Genomic DNA, 6,000 nt, shown 5'->3' on the forward strand with positions numbered 1-6,000 from the left:
GCCTAGAACTCACAGAGATCTGCCTGCCTCTGCCTCCCAAGTGCTGGGGGGCATTAAAGGCATGTGCCACCACTGTCCGTCTACATTACATAAATGAATAAGAGAAAAATAGAGGTTCTTCTGAAATCCAGTTCAAAGTCTAATTGCATATATCTTTTTTTTTTCCCCTTGGTTTTTTCAAGACAGGGTTTCTCTGTATAGCTTTGTGCCTTTCCTGGAACTCACTCTGTAGCCCAGGCTGGCCTCAAACTCACAGAGATCCACCTGGCTCTGCCTCCCGAGTGCTGGGATTAAAGGCGTGCACCACCACCGGCTGGCTAATTGCATATATCTTTTTTTTTTTTGGTTTTTCGAGACAGGGTTTCTCTGTGTAGCTTTGCGCCTTTCCTGGAACTCGCTTGGGAGACCAGGCTGGCCTCAAACTCACAGAGATCCGCCTGGCTCTGCCTCCCAAGTGCTGGGATTAAAGGCGTGCGCCACCACCTCCCGGCTGCATATATCTTAATAGCAATGTTTTATGGCTTATAAATTCTGCAAGTTACACAAAGGAAAATGCCCATGATTTCTATTCATATTGATTAGACTGCACCACTATCAGTGGAGTCTTCTTGTCAATGTCGATGCTGAGCCTGCCTAATCTATTCCTACTTGAATACTCAGTTTCACTTATATCATAAGCACTTGGATTTGATATAACAAAATGCCACTCAACTTTTAAATGGAATGAAGGACTTCATTAGTACTTCTAATTTGAAAACACTAGTATACAGAGATGTTAACTATTATTGCTGTCTTAATCCCCTAAATCTTATTACAAGACAATCCTAAAAATGCTATAAAATTTCAGTCTTTATATGGTTTAGCTAATAAACATAGCTAGAAATAAAATTTAACTCTATTAAGGTTACTCAGTCCCTAAAGCTGAGGCATAATTCTTGTACTTTCACTCCTACCAAAATAGATTACTTGGATTATCACTTACTTTTCAAATCTAAATACTATCTATGTAGTAAATCAATCGCTGAACTTCTTACTCAAAACTCATATACTGAAATGCTTACCAGGTCATGGTAAAGCAAATGAAGAACTTCAAGTCTACCTTTTCAAAAGGTCACTACACTACAGAAATTATTTGCTAGGACCCAAATAACTATTTCAACTTTACATGCTTCCATAGGTTTCACCCAAAACACAATAATGGTTAAAAAAATTTTATATAATATATACGTACAGTGGAGTCAATGAGATAAGCTCAACTGTGAAGTCTTACTACTACATGAGTCCAATCTCTGAGACTTATAATGGTGGAAGGAGAGAACCAACTCCTACAAATAGTCCTGACATATGCACACATATTAACCACACCACACAACACACACACACACACACACACACACACACACACACACACACAAATATATAAAAAGGATTACTGAACTATCTACTAGGTAGCTCTTCAATGTTTTCCAGTATAATGTAACACATATATAAAAAGAATTACTGAACTATTCACTAGGTGTTTTCCAGTATACTGTAAGAACTGATCTATTGTAATAGCTCATGGTCATAAATACTTAAAAACCCAAAATATTCAGAAAACAAATAGTTCATGGTCTGGGGTGGATATCAGTGCTAGAGTGTTTCTCTAAAATATACTTACAAGGCATTATTAAGCTTGAACCCGAGCAACAAATGCACACGAGTGAAGGGGAGAGTGTGATTAGCTTATTTAAACTTTCCTAATAGAGTACACTAAAAGACACACTCAAACAGAATCATGAGATAACTTAGAATTAACCCCTAAGTAGCATTTGGCTGGAGAAGACTGTTTCTGGAACAATCTTAGGATCCCTAGCACATGTCAAGTGCCATTACTAGTTCTACTTTTTTTAGGTAAAGCGTATTTTTATTTCAAAATCTATTTATTAGGTATTCAAGCCAATTTTCCTCTATTGTGTTTCATATAAGCACTTCTTACCATGTGAGATTAATGAAAATGTCTGCTTTTTGTATACTGTCAATTTCTATATTAGTATAAAAAACTGATAAAATCTAGACTGTAAAAACGTTTTATAAAATATTACTCCTATATACTATAATACACACAGGGGGAGAGGAGAAAGAGAAGAGAGAGAGACTCAAAATATTGATGGTATAATATAGGCTCAGAATGAGCAATACTAGACAGAGAAAAATTCACACACTATGCTGAAAGATACCACACTCTACATTCATGAGACTCCTGTGTTTCCTGGTCAATATTCTTTCCCACTCTGTGACTATTCAAACCTCTTTCTTTTCAAATCTCTTGACAACTACATCTCACTGAATTTTTACCACATGACTGCTTCCTAACAGTGTCATCAAAAGGGAACCTGTAAGTTTCCAATAAATAAATCCACCTCTATCTGTATCTCTGAATGCCAGTCAGAAAGAGTACCCATTCCTTTGTGAATTTTTGCTGTTACAGAATGTCATTCTCTCCAAACTTTCACTTACGGTTTATTCATTAGTCTTAAGCATTTGTAGGTCAGCTTTTTAAAAAACTACTAAACAAAAGGGTAAAGAGAAACAAAAAGCAATCTTTGTTCTCCCCATCTCTTCTACCATATTCAATTTTCTTCTTTCTTGACAGCTAATGTTTGGTTGTTTAAGTTCTCATACACTCATTCCAAAACACAGAGCAGTACCATTCCCTTAGTGGAACTGCTCTACCAACTTCTAGAATGATCAGCAAGTTCCTAAATATGATGGAACCTTTGCAGGATCCCTGCACATTGCATTTAAAATCCTTCACAGTGTTGAGTACTATCACCTTCTGAAATCTTCCCTTCCCTTGGCTTCTAAAGTCCAAGGATCCATATTTTCTTCCTAACTCAGTGGTTTCTCCTTGCTTGTCTTCAAAGTTCTTCATTTTCAACCCATCTTTTGGTCACTCAACCCCAACCTAGGCTTTGAGCAATCTCAATTACTTCCATATCTTAATTACATAATTTAATAAAAGGCAATATAGCTGTAACATGTAATATTATGCTACCACATTCTTATAGGACTTAGTTTTAAAAGTCTTTGCCCATTTTATCTTTAAAAGATAGCCTGAACTAGAAATTAAAACAAATCAAAAAAGCATTATAATTCTTTTCACTTGAGCAGCCTTTCCTAATGATTTCATGGAAAATTCCAGAGGCAAATAAAAGCAGAACACAATGGAATCAATCAGCAAGTCACTGCTAAAGTCCATTTTTTAAAAAATCTCAAGCTGTATATACAACTCAGAAAGCATGCTTGGTATTTGGGAGGCCCTGGGTTTGAACCCAGTACTACACCTCCAACCTTCAATCCTATATACTACATTAACCTTCTTTCTCACTTCTTCAACCACAATTTAATCTTCACCAGCTCTTGATTTTTCTTTCTTCTTAGCATCTCTTTCACATTTCTACTTCTTATCCCCAAAGTCACCATCTCCATTTTGGCCACCATGATCTCATGCTTGAATGTTTTCCTCTTTTTTTTTTTTTTTTTCCAATCTACTCCTGTACTTCTTATACAAATTGTGTTTTTTTGTTTGGTTGGTTTGGTTTTTCGAGAAAGGGTTTCTCTGTGTAACAGCCTAGGCTGTCCTGGAACTCAATTTGTATACCAGGCTGGCCTCGAACTCTTCAGAGAGTTGCCTCACCTGCCTCTGCCTCCTGTGGGCTGGGATTAAAGGCATGCACCACCACCACAACCCAGCTAGAAAGTTGGCTTTTAAGACCAAATTTTACCATGTTACTCTGCCATGCAAAATTCTTGAATGGCTTTCCATCCCTCATAGTACTATAGTCTAAGCTCCTTCAGTGCCTGATAAAGTACTCTACATTAGATAGGAATAATTTTCCTACCCATCTGTTACTCTTCTTCCTCTCACTGTGGATTCCAAACATAATGACATTTCGATTATGAACTACATAATTACCATGCCCTCTCTGGATACACTCTTTTTCCTCCTCCAGTCCTAACTACCCTTTGTCTGTCATTCTCTTCATGTCTGGGCTTAAAAAGCATTTCTTAGAAGAATCGCCTCTCACTAGTCAGATAACCCTGCTCGTCCTCTGAAATAGAAAAAATAAAAATAAAAATACTCTTCTCTTTACCACGCGTTTAATGTCTGCATTCCTCCCTAAGTCACAAGGTCTCTGGTGAGATTTGACTTCCACAATGCATGCTCAGTATCTAGCCAAGTCTGTAATCAAGTTAGCATTCAATCTGGTTTAAAAAAAAAAAAAAAAAAGACTAACACAGAACTAATGTGGATAAAATAAACAGCTTTTCTAATATGCCACAACTAATACTAGTAGTTAGGGGAGATTCCAGGAATGTCTGGCTTCTTTGCTTTCGGCTAACTCCAGCCTTCTCTTAATTCACCAAATTTCTTTCGAAACAGAAAGTACCCTCCCCGTGTCCTAAGGCAATGGGCTGCAAGACACAATGTATCGCTTTCATGACCTTTCAGTGTAAATCTATTTCTGTCCCATTTAGAGGAAGTATCAAACCCTGGAAGGACCACACCGAGAAGTCAGGGTTGGAGAATTACAATCTTGCTTTTCTGAGTCCCCGCCAATAACTTTTTAGACCCACCTCTTAACCAGAAGAATGGCAACTCAAAACTCTAAATCCCTCCCTTTGGAGCCGCAAAGGTAACTCGTCTCCCATTAGGCCTTATCCTAGCCAGGGGTGGAGAGCTGGGGCCGGGACCCTGGCTCTTCGCCAGCCCTTAGCTCTGAGAGAAGACGACACAACGAGACGCCGGGGTCGGGGTGACTAGGGACACCCTCCCCTCGCGGTCGCCGGTCCCTGGCTCGCACGGCTCCCGCCGGGAGGTCGGCGGGGCGGGGCGGGGCCTGGCCGGGTCAGCGCGGCCCTGGGCGGCGCCCACGCCCTCCGCCGCCCCGCGGCTCTCCCGGAGCCACTTACCTGGCTCCGATCGCCACCGACCCTCGCTCCGTCCTGCGACTCGGAACCAGTGGGTGGTGAGCCGTGGGGACGGGAGCCCGAGACCGCCCTCGCTAGCACGGCACGGCCTCGGTGGAAACTTTCTCTAGTACCAACACGGCCGCCATGTTCCCGCCCACGACTCCGGGCGGTACGGATCGCCGCCAGGGTCAAGCCGCGCCGCGCGCTTCCTTTCCCTGGCCCGGCCTCCTCGTGGCTCTCCACGCCCAGCTGCGAGCCGCAGCGAGGCAGGTGCGCCCGGCGCTGCACGAAGGCCAGCGGCCCCACCCTGGGTCCTGCTTTAACTCCCACCTGGGATTAGCAGCAAGAGCAGGGAACCGGAAGACTGCCGAAGAAGACCAGGCCCCTAAATCCTCTAGGTCATCGCTTAGGAGAGAACCCAGACTGGGCCACCTTGGGTGGGATAGTTGCAAGTAGACTGCAAATGTATACAAAAGGCGTTGCTGCTCTTTCATAGAGATGATATAATATATGGCTTTGCATATGATAACCAAGCCTTCAAAGCCCTTCTGTCTTTACCTCAACTTGCTTTTTTAATTAAGTCCGCCATTAATCCACATCCTGAATATCTTTATTCTACAGCCCTATCTCTCCCTGACTCTGAGCTACTTTCAAATTCCACTGACAATATTAATTTGCACTCTGCTGTCCCTGAATTCACATGGCCATACTGTTGGAAGCCACATTTCAGAGCTGCTGTGATGCCAGGGTAAACTTAGGGGTTGAAATCTGGTTGCAATTTTGGTTTCTCAATGTACAAAATGGTAACAAAACCTTCCTCACAAGGTTGTGAAGAGACAAGGAAACAGTGTGTTCTCCATGCACACAATGAGTTTTTTAAAATATTCAATACCTGTAAGAACACGTTGTTAAGGAGGGCTTTATTTAAGACGTCATTAAGTACAGGGACCAATGTAATTCCATCTTGAAGTGGAGGTGGGGGTTTCTAATCAAAATCAAGATTGTAGATGTGGGAATTTAAAGATAAGAAGCAGGATGTAGGGA

General features: G+C 41.5%; 1 protein-coding gene across 2 annotated transcripts in view; it reads right to left on the reverse strand.

Annotated features, from left to right (window-relative positions):
• Positions 1–5,253, reverse strand: part of Tmem168 (transmembrane protein 168) — a 29,311-nt gene extending 24,058 nt beyond the window's left edge. Inside the window, exon 1 of one of the 2 annotated variants that reach the window (XM_052720618.1) lies at positions 4,957–5,253. The gene's annotated coding sequence lies outside the window, so the exon portion shown is untranslated. Of the gene's footprint in view, positions 1–4,620; positions 4,842–4,956 lie in introns of those variants that run through there. The other variant, XM_052720619.1, reaches the window with a different exon arrangement.
• Positions 5,254–6,000: the final 747 nt, after the last annotated feature.

Source organism: Peromyscus californicus, unplaced genomic scaffold (assembly GCF_007827085.1).
Source record: "Peromyscus californicus insignis strain IS unplaced genomic scaffold, ASM782708v3 Scaffold_6__1_contigs__length_162567912, whole genome shotgun sequence".
NCBI lineage: Eukaryota > Metazoa > Chordata > Mammalia > Rodentia > Cricetidae > Peromyscus > Peromyscus californicus.